A 23,454-nucleotide genomic window follows, 5' to 3' on the forward strand; every position below is an offset into this window, starting at 1 on the left:
TTGGGGAGGGGTAGTAGGTATATTTGGGGAGGCAAATTGGGTAGGTTAACAGTCAAGACACACAAGATGCATACAGGGCCAGTATATGACACATGTGGGGGGTAAACACCTTGGACGGGGAGGGGTGTTTGGAAGTCGCAAGCCCATGAGCCCCCAACTGGAAACAGTGGGACTGAGGTCCTCACCCATGGGCAGTTACCACTGCACCTTCATGGCCCCAAAGGTGGCTGTGCTAGGGACTGTGTAGGAGGGGCAGGCTCACCTTCTAATAGTGCCACTCGGCCCTCAAGCTGGCATAGCTGGTCTCAATACTCCAGATCAAGCTCCCTATGCACCATGACCCAGACTTATTGAAGAGGGACAGGTTCCCCTCCGCGCCTGCTCTGAGGGGGGATCAAGCCCCAACCCCTGCAGCTGTTCCACCTGAAGGTGGCACAGGGCCCACAGAGGTGGAGTTCCCAGGCTGGGCTCCAGATGAGCTGGTACCTGATGCCATGGCCAGCTGAGGTGAGACAGGTGGGTCTGCTGGGATCAGCCTTCCCATATGAGCTGTGTTGTCGCAGGTTTATGACAGATATGGGTTAGTAACAGTCAACAGCATTCAGGATTAGTTATAACAGCATGTGTAGGTATTCCCATTAACCCAAAACACTAGATTTAACACAGTTGCAGAGCAAGCAGAACACATGCATATATGGAACAACAGTGGCCATTACAGGAGCATGCAGGTTTCATTGATGGCAACAGGCCACGAATATGGGTGCACATGCATAGAAACAAATGTGAATATTTATAAACCATTACGACATATGTCCCAACAAAAGTTTGGAGTGTACACATACCAGTTGAGGAGTGTCATTGGGTTATTTTGCACATATGGTAGTGGTGAAAGAGAGAGTTCAATTAACAACTAATATATCCTTGTAGTTTTCACAACATTTATTTATTTATTTTACATTTGTTGACCGGGCTAGTCTAACTGGATATATGTCAATTTTCAGTAGAGGCCAGAGGAGATAAGCTCCAAGACATGAATAAAATGCAATTACAAATTACAAATTACAAACAACAAAAAGCAAAAATTTGTAAGAAAAAAATAGCAAAAATAGTAATATAATAAAAATAACCAAGCAATGGTACTATGTGCAGTAAGGCATAGAGGTTAGCACAGGGTGTGTAAAGAGGACAAGAGTCCTAAACAGTGCAAAAAGAAAGGTACAGGGACATAGTACAGGTAAAGACAATAGTAGAGAAAGGAAGTTAGTTGTGAAGTGATGTTACTAAGAATTTACTTGAAAAAAGGTATGTAAGGAGAAGTGAAATGGTGTACAATAGGGAGACATGAGAGAAGTATAGTAAGAAGGAAGATGTAACAGTGGGTAGTAAGCACAGGATAGGCAAGGTCAAGTATAAAGAGATAGATGGCTAGTCTGGTTTGGTACAGGGGTGTAGCCAGTATGATTTGAGGTAAAGTTTAAGTCTATTTTTGAAGAGTGATAAGGAAGTAAGTGAGGAGAGGTCATTAGGGAGAAGATTCCAGGATTTTCCTACAGTATAAGAGAAGAGAGAATCCCCAGCCCTGTTATTAGATTTGGAGGTGTGTACAAGAAGTTTGTGTGAGGAGCGCAGAGATTTCAGATTTTTATAGGGGGTAATAAGGCTAGATAAACTAGGAGTATTAGAAGGTTTGTAAAGAATGTTGCGGGCAATGGTTAGTTGGTGAAATTTAATCAGGTGTTGTAGTTCTAACCATCCTAGCTAATTTAGATTTATACAATGGTGTGTTCTAAAAGGGTTTCCTGTTGCAAATCTTGCAATGTTATTATAGGACAATTCCAATTTGCTGAAGTTAGTCTTGGATAGATTAGTAAAAATAGGAGAAGGGTAAAGGAGTGTTGAGATCAAATGAGTGTGAGCTATAGTAGTTTTGGCAGTAGGAGAAAGGAAGGGTTTAATCCTATAGAGAGTGCCGATTTTTTTGTTGACAGTCTTTATAGTATTGTTGATATGGATGTTGAAGTTCAGATTATTGTCGATGGTGACACCTATAAGTTTGGTGGTAGAGTCTGGAGATATTATGGTACCATTGGTGGATGTCACAGAGAAATGAAGAGGAGAGGACTTTTGAGTAGGAGCGAAGAGGAGGAGTTTGGTTTTCTTTGGGTTCAGAAGAAGGCAGCGCTGAGTGAACCATTGTTCAACTATGTTGAATACCTTCTGGGTGAGAGATTGAAGGTCTTGGGAGGATATAGCTGAGCATAGTAGTGTGGAGTCGTCAGCATATTGTATGCAAGTGGCTTGGGGGATAGCTAGATGAAGGTCATTTATAAATATGGAGAAGAGGAGAGGTCCAAGTATGGACCCCTGAGGGACACCTAAGGTAATGGGTAGATGGGTGGATAGAGTGTTATGCCATAGTACTGCTTGCTGTCATTTGTCAAGGTCGGATTTGAACCATTTTATGGAAAGTGGGTCTAATGACAGAGATTTTAGTATGTTTATGAGAATCTGGTGGTTTACCATGTCAAATGCTTCAGACAGGTCGATAAATAGAGCAGAAGAAAGATTATTTAGGTTTCATTGATTGTTAATGTAATCAGTAAAGGAAAGGAGGGCAGTGGTAGTGCTGTCTGAGGGTCTGAAATCATGTTGACAGTTGGAAAGTAAATTGTTTTCAATTAAGTGGTGGAATAATTGCCTGTGGATACATTTCTCCATAATCTTAGCTAACGGAGAGAGTAGGGCAATAGGGCGATAATTTGATAGCTCAATGGAGTGTCCACCTTTATGCAGTGGGATAACATGGGAGACTTTCCATAAGGTGGGGGGTGTGACCTTCACTTATAGTTCTATTTATCAATATGGAAATAGGGTAGGCAATAACATTGGATGATAACTGTAGAAATTCAGAAGGCAGTTGGTCTGCAGAAGGAGAGCGTAGTTTCAGTTTATTCAAAAGGTTTTGAATAATTTTGGTTGGGACTGGTTTGAAGTGAAAAGGAGGGGGTGGGGTTGAGGTGTAAGATGGTAGTGTGAAGGTATTAGGTGATAATTGACTAGCTAGTGTTTGGATAGCATCTGTAAAGAAGGTATTGAAGGTATTAGCTGTATGGATAGGGTTTTGCTGCTCTGTATTTTTGGGGTTTGGTGTAGTGGATTGACCTGGGTGGAGTAACTGCTTAATGCTAGCCCAGAATTTTTGTGGGTTGTTGTGATTAGGTTGCTGAAATTGTAAGTAATATTTTTTTATCCGAAAGTATGGCCTTCTAAGTGTCATTTCTAAGTTGTCTAAAGGTTTGTTGCTCAACAGGGTTTTTAGTCATTCTCCATTTGGCCCAATATTTATTTCGGAGTTGAATTTTATGTTTGGTTTCATTGGATAGCCATGGGGCAGAATTGGCCTTAATTCTAATAGATCTGGTTGGAGCGTGGTGATTGAGAATGGAAAGGAAGGTAGAATTAAAGAAATTAATGGCATCATCGAAAGGGAGGTGTTTTAAGGGAATCCAATTGCATGCTCTCAGTTCCATTTGGAGTAAATCAGGGTTAAATTTCTTTTTGGATCTAATACTTCTGATAGAGGTTAGAATGGGAGTGTTGGTTTTATGCCTGATGAAGTAGGTAAGTGAGTGGTCACTTATATCAGGGAGGGTTCCAGAATTATAGTAGTGAGTATGACTGTTTATAAGAATCCAGTATAGTATGCTTGCTTTCTTGTTAGCTTTATTTATTCTGGTGGGTGAGGTAATGGTTTGAGAAAAACCATGTAGGTTAATGTGGGAGGTAGGAAAGCTGGTACAATAGGAATTCCAATCCAAATTTATATCACCTAGGATTATGGTTTCTTGAGGGAGGTGTTGAGATAGCCAGCAAAGGATATTTTCCATGGTGGCTATGTTATTTCCAGGGGGCAGACAGATACAGATAATGTAGATTGATTTGGCATTGTTAAGTTCAAGTTTAGAGATGAGAATCTCAGCATGGGAATCTAGAGGTAGATTACAGTTGTATGTGGTTAATTGTAATCCAGATTTGAATAAAATAGCAACCCCTCCACTTTTCTTAGCTACTCTATCAATTCTTAGAATATTATATCCATTTGGGATAATTTCATTATCCTTGATGGTAGGTTTTAGCCATGTTTATGTTAGGCAGATAATGGCAAAGGAGTACACTTGTAGGAGAGCATGGAGTTGAGTTACTTTGTTGTTAATACTACATATATATTAAGATGTGCTAGTAGGAGGGAGTTAGGTGGTTTAGCGAGGGGGTAATTGGTTGATTGATTATGGTTTTGGAGAGAGATAGAGGTTGCTGTTGGGCCTGGGTTAGGATGAATATCACCATCCTTTAATGAGAGGAGTTGTCCTAGATAGCTTAGGTTAGGGAACTCACTGTATGGAAATAGTCTCTTGAGATGAGTGAATTATATTTAATATGTAGTGTTCTATGATATATAACAAGTAGGTAGCTGGGTGAGCATATTATGTTTGCATGGTTATGTAGGTATGGTAAGGGTTGAGAGTTAGTTTGTTGATTGGGGTAGTCATTGTGTGGATATATAGGGTGTTCATATGAGGAGAGTAAATAGGCAAAGGTTAAAAGTGGTAGTGATACAAGAGTGAAGCAGAGTAGAATCTGAGAAGGGATGTTTGGATTAGCCATTGGGAAGGATTAGCTATTAGTTACATATACATGTAGAGATGGAAGTGTTTAAGCTGAGAGTGTGTAGAGATAGGAGTGTGTGGTGAGTATGGAGTGGATTGGTAAAGAGATGGAAGATAAGAGAAAAATTGGCCAATTGGAAATGTGTAGAGGTTAATGGGAAGAGGAAGGGGTGTGGTTAGAAAGTATAAGAGTAGGACCCCTGGGGGTGGGTGGTAATTGGGGGTAGGGTGGGGAGCTGAGTGAGCCCGCAGGGCAAACGGAGTGGATAGAAACAAGGAGAATGGAAGAAGGCAAGACTGTGATTAGGTAAGTGAGATCAGAGATAAGGAAAGTAAGGAGGATTTAGCACTTGTTTAGTGTAACTGTTAGTAAGGTAAGAACAGAGAGGGTCACAGAGATAGGAGGTTAGTGGCAGGGAATAAATGGATCCTTAGGAGAGGAATCAATATATAGTAACTTAGGGGATAGGTGAATACTTAAGCAATAGGTATGTGCTGCCACCTAGTGGAGAAGCAGTAGATGACAAGAACACTTAGAGCAGAGTAGGGAAAGGTAATAAGTACTGTAAGGGCCTAATAGTGAGGTAAAAAGAAGTCCGCAGAAGGCTGCTAGCAGTGGAATGCAGGGCTAAATACAACATAGACTGGTTACAATGACTTGCCCTTGGGATACATACACTTTAGGCCGATGTCATAGGACAAGCAAAGGAAGTTGAGAAAACAGTGGAGGATCCCTGCATAGAGGTTCTTTTTCTGTCTGGAAGCTAGGAATATCAGGAATGGTGGGAGGCTTAGGTTAGGTTATGAACTATAGACTAACTGTAAGAAAAAGGGATAAAATAAAGTATTAGCAGGATAATTGTAAGGGAGTAGCAAGTTAAATGATTCAGGAAAGCATACTAAAATAGGTAGTGGACTGACCCAGAGGACAGTGTGAGCTGAGGGTAAGTGGGAGATACTAGGATGTGGAAGATGAGATGAGGGTGAGTGAGAGTGCTAACATAAGGAAAGCTAGGGAGGCTTAGGATACTAGATTATTTATGTAACAGATACACAGGAGTGGAGCAGTCAACAATTAAATTCACAGAGCAGGGAAATTAATTAGCAGCAGACATTTTCAAAGTAGTGAAATAAGAAAAACATCATTAGGCTATTATACTATATGAGCTGCAGGCATATATTAACATAAAAGTATTGCATGTACAGTCTAATAAATTATACACATTAGTCTAGAAAGCTAGGTAGTACTCAACACCAGTGCATTTAATATAATTATTGGCAGTTGGGCTTAGACTAGACAGTATTCAGTTTTAGCAGGAGATACTGCACGTAAGTGTAAGCATTGTAACAGCGCTTTCCCTATTGTAGTACCCTTAACATGTGCAGACAGTTTGTCGGACTTGGCGGCAATTACTACTGCTCCTGTTTAAGCTAGGGAGCCAGCCTTAAATGGCGTTTATACTTTATACATAACATTCTTAGTCACTGAAGTGATCTTTCCCTTACATGTATTATTACACTATCCAATGGTCTTATATTGTACACTGGCATGTTTATAGATTATTATATACGTGACCTGTGTCTTACATACAGGCATGACAGGCTGCAGGTGTTAATGCAACATATGTTGAGAACTGCAGTCATACACTTTGGGTGAGGTGCTAGAAAGACAGGTTTGTTTTCGTATACATTCTCTAATTATGTACACGTTTGACTATCAGTTATATGTCATTAACAGCTGCCTACATTTCTTGGATCATCACATTGAATTTTCAGGGGAATAGGGTACCAGGCTGGTGATATGGGCCATTTATCTGGACATGCTGGACAGATTGGAACAGTTGTGGGGTATGAATATGCATACAACTTTCAATCAGAACATTCTAGTGAATTATGTACAGTTGTTGGGTTTAATTATGCATACAGCTTTCTATCTGAACACTGTAACTAAATCTGTACAGTTGCAGGGTATGATTATGCATACAACTTAGTAGCACTCCCAGGATTCAAACCCCTGCTGTGTGTGACAAAAAATTATAGCTAACATCACAGTACACTGTGCTATCAGGGAATTGATGTAATGATTTTGACTGTTTTCTATCTAAGGCTCCCTAACTTGTACGGTATGACTGACCTCTTGGCACCTCCAACATTGTTATGCAGGACTTCATACCCAATTTATCTGCATACCATGGTGTGGGTGACACTGCTTAAGATGCAACAGTTCTATTTATAGTATGGAACAGATCACCAACATATGAGAGAAGAGTAAACAAGCATTCCAGGGGTTATACCTTTTGTTCCAAAGCATGGGGAGTCTCTTGGACAGGAATATATCCCTCCAGCATGTCCTATTTATCGTTGTGGTGAGGTTTATATCTCTAGACCATTTGGCTCTCCAGGATTTGTTTTTTTTTTTAGGTGGAGCATGTCCATCAATTCTGGGTTGGACATGGCCTTGTATGTCAGGCAGAGATCACCTCTGAGTAAGCGGTATGCAACCAAGTACAGCTGGAGTTTCTTGAGTCGGCCTGCATAGGGCATCTGTTTGAGGCCAGTAATCCTCTTGGTGAGGTACCTTTGTGGTCTTTCCAGCTATTGCAGGTGTCTTGTAAGGTAAATCCCAAATGGGGCATTGTATTATATGATGGGTCTAATGAGTGATGAGTAGAGAGGCACAATAACCTCTTTTTTCTAGGTGCAAACCCTTTTGTGATTAGATGGGTCACATAGAAGGATTTTCTAACCACCTTGGCAATATGATTATCAAAGGAGAGATTACTATCTACTTGGGTCCCCAGATCCCTTATTACATTTTCTGTATTTAGGGGACTACTACCTATGTGGTAGTTCATGGGTACATTGTTTTTTCCAAAGGGGATGACAATGCACTTTTTGGCATTTAGCTTGAGGCCATGATTTTGACACCAGGTATCCGTCTCAGTGAGACCCATCTGGAGGGTGTCTGTATCAGCTGAAGAATCAATTATGGCCCCTAGTTTGCCGTCGTCTGTGAACTTGGTTAGCCATAGTCCTCCTATGCTTGCCTGTACCTCTGAGAAATATATACCGAACAGGAGGGGTCCTAGGACTGAGCCCTGGAGGATGCCACCTGTAACCAGTTTAGAGTCAGATGTAGAGCCTGCAACTCTCACCATGTGGGTTCTATCCATGAGCCAGTTGGCAACCCATCTCATGACATAGGGGTTTATGTTCAAGCTGGTGAGCTTGACTATAATACTAGAATGGGGAATGGTGTCAAAAGCATTTGTGAGGTCTAGGTAGGCTGTGTGGTCCTTCTTTCCCTCGTCTAATGCCTTGGTAACTGTCTCAAAGAAGTCCACCAGGTTTAGCAGGCATGATCTGCCCTTAACAAAGCCAAACTGGGTAGGGTCCATGGTTTGGAGGTTGCCAATGTCTCTATTAATGAGTTCCATGATGATGTGTTCCATAGCCTTGCAGACCAGGCTAGTCAGGCTTATAGGGTGATAGTTCATGGGGTCTGTTGTGGCTCCACCTGTATGGAGTGTGATAACTTTTGCTGTGCACCACTCTGTGGGTATGTAGCCTGTAGAGAGGCTGAGTTTGAACAGTGTGTTTAGGTGAGGGGTTAGTTCATTTTGGAGCTCATGTAAGACACAGCCTGGGACACCATCTGGTCCCATTGAAGCTGTGTTTTTGGCTTTGGATAGGGCTGTTTTAACCTGTGTGTTGGTGATTGACCAGGCCTTACATTCTTCTGGTATATTTATGGGTCCTTTAGTGAGTGAGAGGGGGGTGAAGTTTGCACTAAACCTGTCTGCCAGAATTTGGCAATATCAGTTGGTTCAGTGTATTTTGTGCCATTCTGCACTAACTCAGAGCAGATCTGAGAGTTTCCACTTAGGTTCTTGACATAGCTAAAGAATGCTTTGTGGTTATCTTTGGAGTCATTGGCAAATTTTCTTTCAAAACTAGCCTTGGATGATTTAATGAGGGATCATAGCTTCTAGCTGATACTGATTAGGGATGTCTTTCCTTCTTGGGATTTTACTCTTTTCTGTACTACTTTCCTCCTTCTGTTGTATAGCTTGTTTGTGGCAGGGGTCCACCAGATTGGTTTCCTTTTCTTGGAGGAGTGAGTCTTGGTTTTGCTTGGGCTAGCACGATCCATGCATTCCTGAAGATGCTCATAGAGTGCCTTTGTAAAGGTTTCAACATTCAGCAACAGTAAAGGTTTCATCATGGTGTTTTACCAGGAGCCATACAATGATTTTTGACTCCTGAATGCCTCAGTGCTGCACTCTAAATCGAGTGCCTTCACACACACACCAGCCATTCTGTCTGCAGTAGGAAGCTACAACCAGTTAAGAGAAGTATTCCCGCCTGTGGGGTTGAAATACGTCCAGTTTCCCGCACTTTCTTGTGATTGGCCAGTTTTGAAAAGGCTAAGCTATGGGCACACCTGCTTTCATAAGGTTGGCACTGCTTAAAGAGGTATACCACTAGGCAGATTGAATTGGCTCACCTACAAATTGCTTACACTTACTAGCCTGAGCTGTGCTGCGGTTAGCATTGCTTAATAGTTAATTAGCACTATATTTGCCATTTGGCAATGATTTATTCGTCATTACAGGTTATATATGTGTCTGGTATCCGTGATTCATGTGTACATACACTGTATGGGGACCTGGGGACTTCTACACTTTATTACAATCACACCTCAAATCTATGCTTACTGCAGTACTCCAGTTCACATATTTATGTTATGTAGCAGGTTATACCACTTCACACTGTACATAGATTCAGTTCACATGTTTGGTTTGATTTTCCTGTGGTGAGGATTAGTTTCCTGATACCTCATTCACATCTATTGCTATGATGGCTTAGTGGTTAACTACTATGACTATAGTATACAGGGTCCTGAGTTTGAGCCTTGCAGAGGTAGTTTATTTTGTTGCTGGGCAGAACATGGGCCGTTGGATCCAGAGAGATTAAAGCACTTTAAAGCAGTTGTCAGTGGGTTTGCGCAGGTTTGAGTGATGGTAAGCACTGCTAACCTCTGGTTACAGTTTCTTACACTCAGTTAGCTTCTACTTTGCTTAATCTGTGTAGGCAACGCTTACCCCCATGCAAACGCACTTAAACATGCTTACAACTGCTTATTTGTGCTTAAACCTGCTTACTTGTGCCTTATTCATTATGACACTGACACTTCACATGTGCATTTCATGCAGTACTCCAGTTCACATTTAAATGTTATTATGTAGGTTATATGGCAAAAAGATGTAAAAATATGTTCATATACAGATTTCACATGGAAAATGATATGTGCTGTAGTGGGACTTGAACCGGGAATGCCTGTTTGTTAGGCGGATACTCTAACCACTACACTATTGCCGTGCTGCTTCATTTGCATATTTATTCCTTGTTATCCTCTTCAGCCTTTTCAGCTGCTTTAACCGTAGCTAAGCGATGGGCAAACCCGCGCACCTAAGGTTAGCTGTACTCGGGGTTTTAAAAAATATAAATACAAGGGTTTCTTCATTTTATTTCAATGTATTGTTTTGTTGAACACATGGGGACTCTTGGTGGGGATATGCAGACACCTATGAGCGGTCTTGCTCATTTATTTACACTTTCTTCTGTTCTACTTTGCAGGGGTGTGTTTATTCTGGGTGCTCTGTTCTCAGACACGCCCCCTGCACTCGTCCACGCTCAGTGTAGGATTTGTAGCTCAGGCAGTGCACCTTCATTAATATGCATGGTGTGCTGCCGAACTCCTCTTAAACTGCCACTTCCATGCAGGACTAGATTAGTCCTGCATGGAAGATTAGTAAATCCGGGGGTGTGTCTTTTGTATCATCTGTGCTAGATAATGCAAATAATGACTTGATAACAAATTGACATAAAAGTCTACAAATTCCTCAATTTTCCCTTGTGAGAAGAAAAGCAGATATGTTTTCTTATAGAGTAACATTCCTCGCTATGGCTAAAGGCAATTTCTCATGCTATGAGGAAATATAATATTTAATAAGGAATTATGTCATACACTCTCATTTTCAAAAAAATATGTATATTTCCACACTGGGGTGAACAATAGATTTGATACTTTACAGACCAAGTGCTTTCCCAGAGCATTTAAGAATTTCAACTAGTCTATAGCATTTGATTTACACTAAGTAAATCTGTGACACACTGACACAGTAGTTAAAGAAATATATATTTCACTTCTGAGAGGAACAACAGCTTTGATATGTCATCTAATTACACTACCTGTATCTTCAGACAATATCCAGTGCTGTGTATACGTGATTTATATATAATCTAGAAGCCGTGGATATACTGTGTCATGATATTTCACTACTGGTAAGAATAGAAGCATTGTTGTTTTACAGAATAAATATCCTATCTGGTTCTGTGGACAGTTAGCAATGAACTGTACAGTATATTTTATATTAAAGAAGTACTATACCACAGTTTTCAGCTTTACACTTTGTAAATGTAACACTCTTAAGTATCCTGATTAAATAACTCTGGTGCAAAATTAAAATTATTAGTCAGAAGATCTGTATTCTACTGTATTAATAATATATATGTATCTCTACCTGAATCTACATCTGTATCTATCTCTATTCTTTCCTCTGTCTATATCTATATTCACATCTCTCTCTCTCTCTCTTTGTGTCTCTGTGTGTGTGTCTCTCTCTCTCTCTCTATATATATATATATATATATGTGTGTGTGTGTGTGTGTGTGTGTGTGTGTGTGTGTGTGTGTGTGTGTGTGTGTGTGTAAAGCTCAGTGGCTCAGATCACTGTTCTGTCATTGCATTCAAATGCTCAACAGGTCCAACATCCCTCCTGTGGAAGGAGACAAGAGATGGACACCAACTTGGCACCATACTGTAGAAGATGGAGATTATGAGAAAACTGAGATGTTGCTCCAAAGGAGAGTACAACTTGTAGATGAATAATAATGTACATAATATATGTAACACAGCTTCCTACCACAGTAGCAGACAATGTCTCTGAGAAAGCTTTAGAGAATACATTGCATTTACTGCATTGTATTAAAGGCTATGAGCTGTAAAGAACTTGTTTCCTGTAGTGCAGGGTTTCATTCCTTCACTTTCTGTTTGCCTAATATGTGAGTCTAAGCAAGTCAAGTAAACAGACAGCACTCCAGATCTCCAATGAAAATACACTCTAACCTTTATAAAAAAAAAAAAACAGTACAGCGTAGAGTTCCATACCCAAGGCTGATATGCCGATACAGGGCCGAGTATCAGCGTGGGGTTTAAGAAATGATACTTACGCAAAATAATCAAAAGGATCTGAGTATCATGCAAGATATAAATACAACAGGTTGAGAACTAATGGAGGTGATGAGATTCCAGGGAGTTTAAATACCTCTAGCGTATGAGTCACATGCCTGTAACAATCATTGTTACATAACAATACTCACAAGAGAAGAAATAAAAATAAAAACAACAGCATCACCTATGGCCTACACCTCACAACGGAACAGAACCTAAAGGATCATTTTAGAGGTTCTGCACTCTAATTGTTTATTGTCTGTAATTTGGAATGTGTGTCCTGGTTTGGACCTATGATATGGAGATTTCCACATGTCTACAGACATCTACAAGTGTGTGCCTCCAGTTTTTGCTGATAATGGTGGCTATGTTACAGTTGAACCAAAAGCATGATTAGAACTTTAAACAATAAATACCTGAAATCAGATTTGGACTTGGAAGCTACAGAAAATATCCTTTGACTGTCGCATCAGATATTCATTCAGAACAGGTGGAACAAGACAGCCCTAGGACATATTCCATTCTCTTGTGTTCTTGAATTACTTGGCTGTAAGTCAAAAAAAGAGAAATGTACATACTTAGAGACCATATACAGCAGAAAGTAAAATGATATTTCTTTTTTGTCATTCATACTCAGTATGTACAAAACTGTTTTGTGTGTCATGACTGACCAGAAGCACATCATCATCCCAAAGTACTTGTCTCGCTTTCGTTTTTTTTAAGTACCTACTATGCTATGGTGCTGGATACTTAATATTTTATTTGAAGCGTATTATATACATATACAAGGAAAAAGTATAACAGCTGGATATGCACATTGACCCGTCACAAGTTATTTTTAGACATTTGTAATATTCTGTAGCTCTAAAATACAAAGCCAATGAAGCATCACCTGTCTCAAAAGTCTTTTGCTCTTAATAATGTACCACTTTCATATACTACAGCAGACGTATTTGTTTCTTGTTCCACAGATTTAAGAACCACACTGCTGTGATTAAAAATGTGGCTGCTCCTTTTATGCTGTATTTATCCTCTCAGTAATATTCTCAGCAATGCTACCAGATTCATCAGCTATTACACTGATAGACAGATTACAAAGGATAATAGAGTAACATGTTAAATATTAATGTTAGAGTAACTAACGTGTACAAGCATACCTTACCTATGCTCACTGCATGCACTCTCCTTGCATATCTCACAACCTACCAAGGTTCCTTCATTCCCCCACTCAACCACTACCACTGTACTACTATTCACACCACCACTCATGTCTCACCCTCACTCAGCTCCCCTCCCACCAACTCAAGAACCATCCCTATGCACCCCCCACATATTCTACCAACTATATTACTCAAACATAAAGCATCCCTACAACTTAACATAGTAACCCTCCCACCATACCTATTACCCACAGAGCACATTCATAAAGTTTCCCTTATAAACAAACACATTCAAAAAATGAAAAAAGTAATAACCTCATGCATATCAAAACTAGCCCTAAGTGGAGACATCCACCCCAACCCTGGCCTTACCATCTCCAAACCCAATCCTCATAATCAGACTAGAAACCATAACTTCTCCCATATTACAGCCAATAGAAAGCCAAGTGACTTCCTTCTACTAAGCCTAAATATTAGAAGTATATCCAACAAAGTCCATGAACTCCATGCCACCATAGACTTGTAATCCCCAGATGTAGTTATCCTGACAGAAACCTGGCTAAAACCTCACATTACCAGTGAGCAAATACTCCCTACAGGTTACGGCATACTAAGAGTAGACCGGCTAAACAAGAAAGGAGGCGGTGTAGCTATAATATTTAAACAGCATCTAAACATCCAGATCTTAAAATCATCAGCTCCACAAATAGGCAATCAAGAAATAATATATACCAACCTCAAAATAAACCAAAACAAAACCATCAACATAATTGGATGCTACTTCCCACCTGGCCAAAACATCCCTCCACTAGAAAACCTCTTCAGCTAGTCTACCCACCATCTCCCCCTAGAAACTATCATTTTAGGTGATTTCAATATTGACTGGCAATCCTGTTCTGGCAAACATCCAACCCATCATGTAAACCTTCATGGCTTCACCCAACTAGTCCACTAGCCAACCAGGATAAATAAAAACTCCAGCAAGCACACTACCCTAGATTGGATACTAGTCAGTAAGAGCCCCCAGTCATATATAACAGGCTGCTTATCAGATAGCCTCAGTGATCACTCCCCAACATTCCTACTCAAAAAAATACCTATACCAAGCTAAACCTGTCATCTACTGTCAAATATGTAAAAAACTAAGCTTTAACCCCTCACATTCATCTCATCCCTCAAAGAATGTAACTAGCATCCTCTAAAGTACCTCAGTCTTGATGATGAAGTTGAATTGTTTAATACTACCTTCCTGAGCATCCTTAATTACCATGCCCTCATAAGACTTTCCAGAACCAAAGCACAACCCTCCCCATGGCTACAGAAAACCACTAAGTCAGAAATGTAAAACAGGATATAGCCTGGGAGCACTGGCGCAAAACTAAAACCCCATCAACTAGACAAAATTTCTAGAACTACGCAATAGAGTCAAAAAGCTAATAAAACAGGACACATTCCAATACTACCAGTCTGCCCTAGACTCCTCACAACACAGCCAAAAACAATTCTGGTCCTCCATAAACTCCATCTTCCACCCAGGTAAAGTCAGTACCCCTCCTCCTAACATCCCTCACTCCTCAGAAAATATTGCTACCTCATTCAACACACACTTCACCCAAACCATACTATCACTAGCTAAACAACACAACCCCCCTCCCCTCTAACCCACACCTTCAACTAGTAATCTCCACACTGCCTTCTCTTTTTCTCCTGTACCTACCTCCAACATAAAAAAACTCTTAGCTAAACTTAAACCCACCAGATTAGCAGCAGACAACCTCCCAAGTGAATACCTACAAATCGCAACTGATGCTCTGGCCTACCCAGTATCCATCTTGATTAACCGATCTCTGTCAGAAAGTTACATTCCCACACTGTGGAAAGTATCACATATAATTCCCCTCCACAAAGGCAGACCCTCCACATAACTAACCAATTACCGCCCCAGAGCTATTCTCTCTCCACTCTCCAAAATACTATAGAGATGCATACACTCTCAGGTCTCAGACTACCTCCTTGCTAACATCCTCCTTTCCAGTACTCAGCATGGTTTCCGACCAAACCATAGCACCACCACTGCCTTACTCTCCTTTACTAACACTATCCTTCAGCATAAAAACAATGGCTATCTCTCCTCTGCTACTTTCCTAGACCTATCTAAAGCATTTGACATGGTCCCACACAAACAACTTATCTCTGTCCTCAATAACCTATCCTTCTCTCAATCAGTCACCAACTAGTTTCAGTGTTACCTGTCTGACCGCCAACAATCTGTTGTATGGCAGAATGACATATCTCCCCAACTACCTGTCTCCATAGGGGTTCCCCAAGGATCCATCCTTGGACCCCTACTCTTCTCTGTTTACACCAATAATCTAGCTTCTGCCACCAAACATGGCACACTCATACAATACGCAGATGACTCAACCATCATCTGCTCAGCCCAGTCCCTACCCAAACTGCAAAAAGTCACACAGGAAGCCTTTTCCTCTGTTGAAACTTGGTTACCCGATGCCCAATTAATACTCAACCCAAACAAAACTAAACTACTCATCTTCCAACCCACCAAACATACTCAAAACAACTCTCACTTTAACATCACAGCAAAAGACAACACCACTATATACCCAACTGAACACACCAAATTGCTAGGAGTGGAAATAGACAATAAACTAAAATTTGACATTCACATATCCATGACCATAAAAAAAGTCCACAAAAAACTAGGAGCATTATACAGAAATAAGCAACTTCTCACCAAAGCAGCAAAGATTTTAATAGCAAATTCCCACCTTATCTCCACCCTACTTTATGTCTCTCCAATATATACCAACCTAAGGCAATGCGATATAAACAAGCTAGAGACCTGCTACAGCAAAATCACCAAATTTGCCCCAGGGGCATCCTACCGTAGTCATCACTGTCTCTCATTGCTGAACTGGGCTGGCTTGAACTCCCTCACCGCCTTCAGTGGTATCAACTCTCACTTGCCCACAAACTAGTAAACCATCCTCTAAATGTCCCATCCCTCCAGAATCTACTCCAACCCTATCGCACCACCAGACCACTAAAATCCAGCAACAAAAATCACTTGCAGATCACTAAAGCCAGTAACTCTGCTGGTAACCATTCTCTTGCACCATAGCCAAATTATGGAACTCCCTTCCACCCACAATTACCTCCCTACCATCATGCACCCACTTCAAAACTTTACTAAAAGCGCACCTAAAAACATGCTGGCTATGCCCTTGCAACTCCCACTCTAATATCACCCACCCCATCCAACCACTACCTTTCTTTTCACTCCACTAACTACCTTGATTATAGCAAGCTCAGATGCTCATAAACCTAGTAGTTATTATACAGCAGGAACTTATTTTAACATTTATTGATGTCTATTATGTACTTCACAGATAAAGATTCTAGTTGTCTACCAATATACTATGTTCTTCATCTGTAAATATGTTGTAAGTAATTGCTATGTTAAATTGTTAATCACTATGTAATCCAATGTAACTACTGTCTGTTTATTTTAACTGTGGAGCTTTTCTCCCCGGGCCTCCGCTGAAAATGGACCTGCGTCCAGTCGGACACTCCCAGTCAACAAATGTAAATAAATAAATAAATAAATAAATAAGAGTGCAGGTGAGAGAAATGGACGTTAAAGAAGTCCAATATTTTCAAAGTAGTACAACCTACTGAAGGGAGCTAGTATACATATTATTAATTGATAGATCTGATTTAAAGATTTATATACGAGGGCAGAAGCAGAAACTGGCCTAAGTGACAGAAAGGACATGAAAGGAAAATCCCAAAATATAGTGGTAATAAAGAAAGACAAAACTGAAAGTGCAGTGAGACCTTACAAGAGGATTACTGGAAGGAGGTATGAAGACATAGCTCTTCAAGAGGTGTGATTCGAATTTGGGATCAGCAAATGTGATTGCTGAAGAAATAGTGTAAAACACCAGTAGAAGATAGCAAACATCTGTTTATGTGAAATTTTGTCTTGCCCTGAAAATATGTGTAATCAAAAACAATTGCACTGAAGCAGAATACAGGATTTTGGTCATGAGAATCAACCTCATCATCCTCACAAACCCCATGAAAAGCATTTGTAAACTATTATTTATGTTACAAGAGTTAATAAAATATGATGAGTAGGAATCAGCAAATTATGTGTTGCTTTAAATAAAAAAAAAAAAATCCGTTATGTTGCTTTCCAAGTACTATGAGAAAAACTAGCAGACAGTTGAAACTGCTTTAATGAAGTTTTTCCTTACCACTTGTGAATCAGACTAAAAAGTAATAAAATAAAAAAGCTGCCAGAATACTGGAACTCATGACACATTTGGCATATACATATCTTTGAAACTAGGAGTAAATGTCCTCTTCATATTTACACCACTGACCAATAACTTATTATTAAGCATAGGGGCTTTGATGCTTCAGTAAACTTAGCTCACCACCAAACTAACATCCCAAGTGGATGAATGAGGTTTTGGCGAAAGGTTCTATCAATCCCTAATCCTGACACTGACATAAATTGATGCATTGGCTTGTGCATGCATTGCAAACTAACATAAAAGAGTCTTGAAGGTACAGGAAGGAATGTGTTGGAGATGACAGAGAGAAGTGTAAGCCTCATGAATACCTTCTACAATACTGGGAAGTGTGAAGCCAGCGGTCCAATGTGAAGAAGGAGTGGGGCAAATTAACTGGGAAGAATGCTCCATTTCAAACGAACTATTGTCTCTTCAGGATACAAGAGATGAAGGCAGTTGACTGAAGGAAAACAAATACAAATTGCAACTTATTCAGGGTTGTATAGGAGCATGTTAGCTAAACTTTTGTGAAGATCCAAAGGGAATAGTTGCAGATCCTACACCAGAGTGTAAGAGCAGTGTGAAGGCTGTCAAAGGGAGAAAAAAGAAAACAGAGGGAAGAACAGTGTTGTGGAAACAGGACATTTAATGGCATACCTGCAGAAGGATAGATGGCATAATATGTACAAGTTTTCATGGTCAGGATGAGGAATTCCTATTGAACAAAGTTCAGTGTCTTTTGTTGGGTATTATGTGGCCATTGTTATGCCTAATGTTTCTATTTATACATATATTTACATTCACAATTACTTTGTCTGCAATTTTAAATGGTATTGTCTGGAAAGTCTGATATATTCCCAGCTTTGTACTGAAAAGACTTTGAGATGAATTGGCCAGGTGTTCCTATTGAGATTATGTATGTATGTAAAACTGAATGTTTACAATAAAGGGATGCATTAAAAATGTCAGTTTCTTACATATTTAGCTAAGGTTACCAGGGTTGATTATGGAGTGAACAGACTAATATACCCATAAATTAATCTAAGGAAACACTAAGCCATGCACAATGATTTACTAATGGTAGTTTCATTTAAATGCCATTTGTAGGCTGTGTTTGTCTGTCATGTTACTGCTTTCTGTAGCTGAAGTATGTGGAGGGGGGGGGGGGGGTTGTATTATACTCATGGCTGGAAGGCAGCTAATTGCCTGCAGTGGTATTTTGACTCTGCATATTAATAAAGTAACACATTTACCGTCACTGTAACCTACATAGTCCGGAATATATACACCTTTTATTGCCCTGTCCTTTGAGAAAGGATTCAATAAAGGTAATATACAGTCAGCAGATCTAGTGTATCTAGAGTGCAAAAAAAAAAACAGTACAGGCCTTCCTGCTCCTTCAGTGAACTTAACTGAAAACCGTGCAACAGCATATCCTGAACCCTGGGAACTGACCATATGTCTATGTGAGATTCTCTACTCTGTTTTACTGTAAAATAGAGTAAAAGCCTGAAGGACCAGCCAGAACACTCTGATTGTTTGCAGAGGTTCAGAACTCAGTTACCCCAGAACAGGGTGGGATACAGAACTACGGAACAGATCTAACCAATCTTCAGCATGGACACACACACACACACACACACACACACACACACACACACACACACACACACACACACACACACACACACACACACACACACCAATGGGCAATATCAAACATATACTACTCACACAAGCAGGTGGGCACAAACATGGATTTAATGTGAATAATTGAATTTACACACAATTACTGACACAAAATGGTTTAAAACCATGGGAGGTTCAAAAACAACAGCTGCAGCATTCCAGGGGTTGTAAAACACACCAAAACATTTTTTCTTGTATTATGGGCAAGACTCTCTGCACCTCAGACATAAGGCAAAGCCTTCACTCCTCATGCTTTACATAGATGGGCAAGCCCTCTCATCTCCAAACTATTTGTATATGTTTACACACACACACACACACACACACACACACACACACACACACACACATATAGATATATAAATAAATATATGCATACATATATATGTATGCATATGTATATATGGGTCTACTTTTCTTTATCGAAATTACATTATCTAGAAAAAGAAAAGTATGACCCCACTTCCGTGAAAGTGCACTTTCGTGAAAGCTGATTCACTGAATTGGAAAAATAAAAAAAAATAAACATTGCAAACTCAGTTTTTCAGGGGGGCAAGCCCCCCTGAACCCCCCATGTGGTGACTGTGCCCCCCACACCCCTGCTACTTAAATATACTAACTCCCAGAGTGCACTATTCCCACCTGCCCCCCTGCAAAACTGTGTTTGCAAAATTTGTTTTATTTTATTTTTTCGATTCGGTAAATCGGCTTTCGCAAAAGTGCATTTTCGTTGAAGTGCACTTTCACGTAAGTGGGCTCGACCTTATGTTTGTAAATAAACTGTGTTTTCGACAAACAGAAGTAGACCCGTGTGTGTGTGTCTATATATATATATATATATATATATATATATATATATATATATATATATATATATATATCATACATATGTGTTTAATGTGCACAGATGCGCACTCCACCCACACACACACACACACACACACACACACACACTACCTTTAATGAGGTACACACTCAAAAAAAAGGTAGCAAAAATTGTAAAACTCTCCTCCCTCTTCTTCAACTCTGACATGAGACCTAGAATTCTGCTATCTGGTAAACTCCCAGTTGTGATATTTTGAGCCTTGTTTAACTGTAGGTTCCTCACGCCAGCAGACATACCCACACACCTATACACACACACACACACACACACACACACACACACACACACACACACACACACACACACACACACACACACACACACACACACACACACACACACACACACACACACACACACACACACACACACACACACACACACACACACACACACACACACACACACACACATATGCTTACTCAATGTGCAGAAGGCAATATCTGGAAAACATACACACGTGTGCACACTCATTCTCACACACACACACAAACCCATGCAAGCACTCACCACGCACACTATATACTGCAGCAGGCTATATTAAGCAAACACAGTGTACACTGCAATTCTAATTCATTGCCTTGCAAGAATCAGAGAATTAGTCAGATCAAAAGGACAGTGAGCATTAAACTAAAAGATGTATTTCTATCCTATGCTGTTTATATTTTATATTTAACAAGATTAACAAGGTACATGATTTCTCTGTAGATAATATTTCTGGCTTTATCTACTTTAAAACAAAGAGACAAGGGTTTATCATGTACCCACTTATAAATAACTTAATATGTTGTATTGACAGAGCTGTATTTGTGCATTTGCTAAAAGAATTACATTTTCTCTTTATAAGACACTTTTGATGCAGAAAGCAATGGCGTCTTTTTATAACACTGAAATATTTTATTATTATGCTGGAAAAAGAACATCCTGCCAGACATGGGGTTTTATATTTAAAATTTGTTTTTACTGTTTATGAGCTTAAAACCAGTTTTGACATGGTAGACCACCACTCTGATTATTTTATGTGTAACTAGAAATGCAGTTTAAAAGAAAAATTATATAGCATTTATACATGTCATATACCCTTCATTATCAAGTTTCTAAAGATATATTTTCATTGAGTTTTCTAATTTCCATATTTTCTTTCAGTTCCAACTATTAGGGCAATCTGTCTTCATTGTATTATGCCTACTATTCCCACACTTATTTAAATGAAAGGGCACCCTGATAGCGGATTGGCTTTGGAAATGTATAACAGACAGAGAGGTTACAGTAGTAGTCTTACAATAATGCAATACTTCCAAGGACTGCCCTGCAAAGGAGGAAGATAGAATAGGATAGTATACAGACACTGTGACATACTTTACCTGGGCTTAACTATGGTTAAGTTGTAAATGTTGTGAATGTAAAGGACTTTGTAATATATGTGACATCACTTCTATGAAGAGGGCATTGCAGCTACTAAAATGAATACCTCCCCTTTCTAATGATATTCCACATTTGGCATATATGCCTCTAATCACTATAATGGAAAGTATTCCGGGTGGGAGGTTAAGCCCTGACAGCATCCAAAAAAGTATTTGTGGAAGTTGGCTTCTTAAATAAAATAGATTTAATTTGATCATCCTGTGTACAGATCACAATTATTGTATTTAAGATTATAGACAAACAATATCTGAAGGCTGTTATTTTTCATTCAATCAATAAACTTTTAAACGTTATCTTGTAACCCTTTAATTCCAAATAAATAAATAAATTAATCATTCGTATAACAGATACAAATAGCCACACATATGATAATGAAAATAACATCTTTTTAAAGGACATCTTCCTCAAATCTTTCCACAAAGAGGTTAGTATAACTGCACACAGACTTTAGCTATATCTCGTATATGCCTGTAATATTGATCATCAAAATAAAAAACAATTACTTAACAGGCAAAACTCAAAAAGTTTAATATTTCATAACCCTTTCAAATCCTTCAAGAAATAAGTAACAGGTGTTCAACTGAAGTCACCATTAAAGAAGTAGCATAAACTGCTGCCATCCAAAGTAATAACATACAATCTTTATTCCACTATATAGTTCTCTTGTAAATAATGTGCACTGTCCATTGTGTTAGATTTCAAATGAGAAGTCACTTCATATTACCAATAAATCTAGAACAGTACCTACTCTTTAAGACCCCAAATTAATAACATTTTGATTGTCATTAGATAATGGAATACTGGATCTGTTTAATTTTTTTCAATTTTTATGTTTATTTTAATTAATGTATTACTGTATTTTGTGCCAGATACTATAGTTTTGTATTATAGACATAACAGGGTAAGAAAATAATTCAAATGCTAAGTGTGAGTTCTGTCTAGGAAGCAAAGTATAAATCCTGTCTAGGTAAGCATTAGAAAGAGATGGTTCCTGTGGTCTCTCAGAATAGTTCTTGCTTTCCAGATCATTTGTTTTCTCCATTAGGAAAGTCTTTAGTTTATGTCACATGGCTTATTTTTCAGAATATAGAATATTGCAGTATTTCTATTATAATCATAAATTACAAGATGTGTATAGGTGAGCAATGCCTTCGACATCTACTTGTTATTTCTATAAGCACAAGCTCTTGTAACACACTGATCAAAACCTAGTTTGCTCTCTGCAATGATTCCTAGCACTTTTATTATATTGTTTGTGCTCATGGTCTTGCTGCCTTAGTTTTATAGTATTATTATATATCTATATATTATATATTTTTCCTGATTTTACCAGACTTTACATTAATACATTTAATGGCATTTAGAATAAAACTGTTGTTATTGCAGCCATTGATGTTATTCAAACTGTCTTGCTGTATGTTTACATCCTTAATGACAGTAATTAGATAATAATATGGGAATGGAAAGTTTGTGGTTCATTAACTGTACCCTCTTAGGTGACAGATTCAATCCATATACTGCAAAAGAGGCACACTTGTTCTACATTTCTTACCAAAATGACTGCCACTGATCCACTGCACGTGGCATTGAGCTCTTAATTATGAAATGAAGGACAAGATTTATGTCTGAAGCTTCAACGCCATGTGAGAAGGATGAATATGAGGCCTTTTTTCTTATCAGAAAAGATATTTGATAGGTCCACTATACACTTTCATATAGTAGAAAGAAATTATCTCTCAAATTGTTTACTCTCTCCCATGTGTGCTATCATGTCTTGGCAGTTTCTGTTCCTAACATTAGCCCCTGATACGCAGGTAGTAGTATTTGTCCTTATACAGACCTTTGAGATAGAGTACCTGTTAGGCACTAATTAGGGGCATTTTATTGAGGTCACTCAGTTTTAATTTGTTTCTAAGTGAGTTTTATTAATAGATTTATGTTAGTAGAACCACTCTAATTTTGTGTGTTTTAACTGTCTGAAATGCCAGAACATAGTGAAAGTATAGGT

General features: G+C 39.1%; 1 protein-coding gene across 1 annotated transcript in view; it reads right to left on the bottom strand.

Moving 5' to 3' along the window:
- Positions 1-23,454, bottom strand: part of GPR4 (G protein-coupled receptor 4) — a 2,027,241-nt gene that overhangs the window by 1,669,065 nt on the left and 334,722 nt on the right. Inside the window, exon 2 of the mRNA XM_044084953.1 lies at positions 12,381-12,511. The gene's annotated coding sequence lies outside the window, so the exon portion shown is untranslated. The remainder of the gene's footprint in view (positions 1-12,380; positions 12,512-23,454) is intronic.

The sequence above is a fragment of the Protopterus annectens genome, chromosome 1.part0 (genome assembly GCF_019279795.1).
Source record: "Protopterus annectens isolate FY-2018-M chromosome 1.part0, PAN1.0, whole genome shotgun sequence".
Classification (NCBI taxonomy): Eukaryota; Metazoa; Chordata; order Ceratodontiformes; family Protopteridae; genus Protopterus; species Protopterus annectens.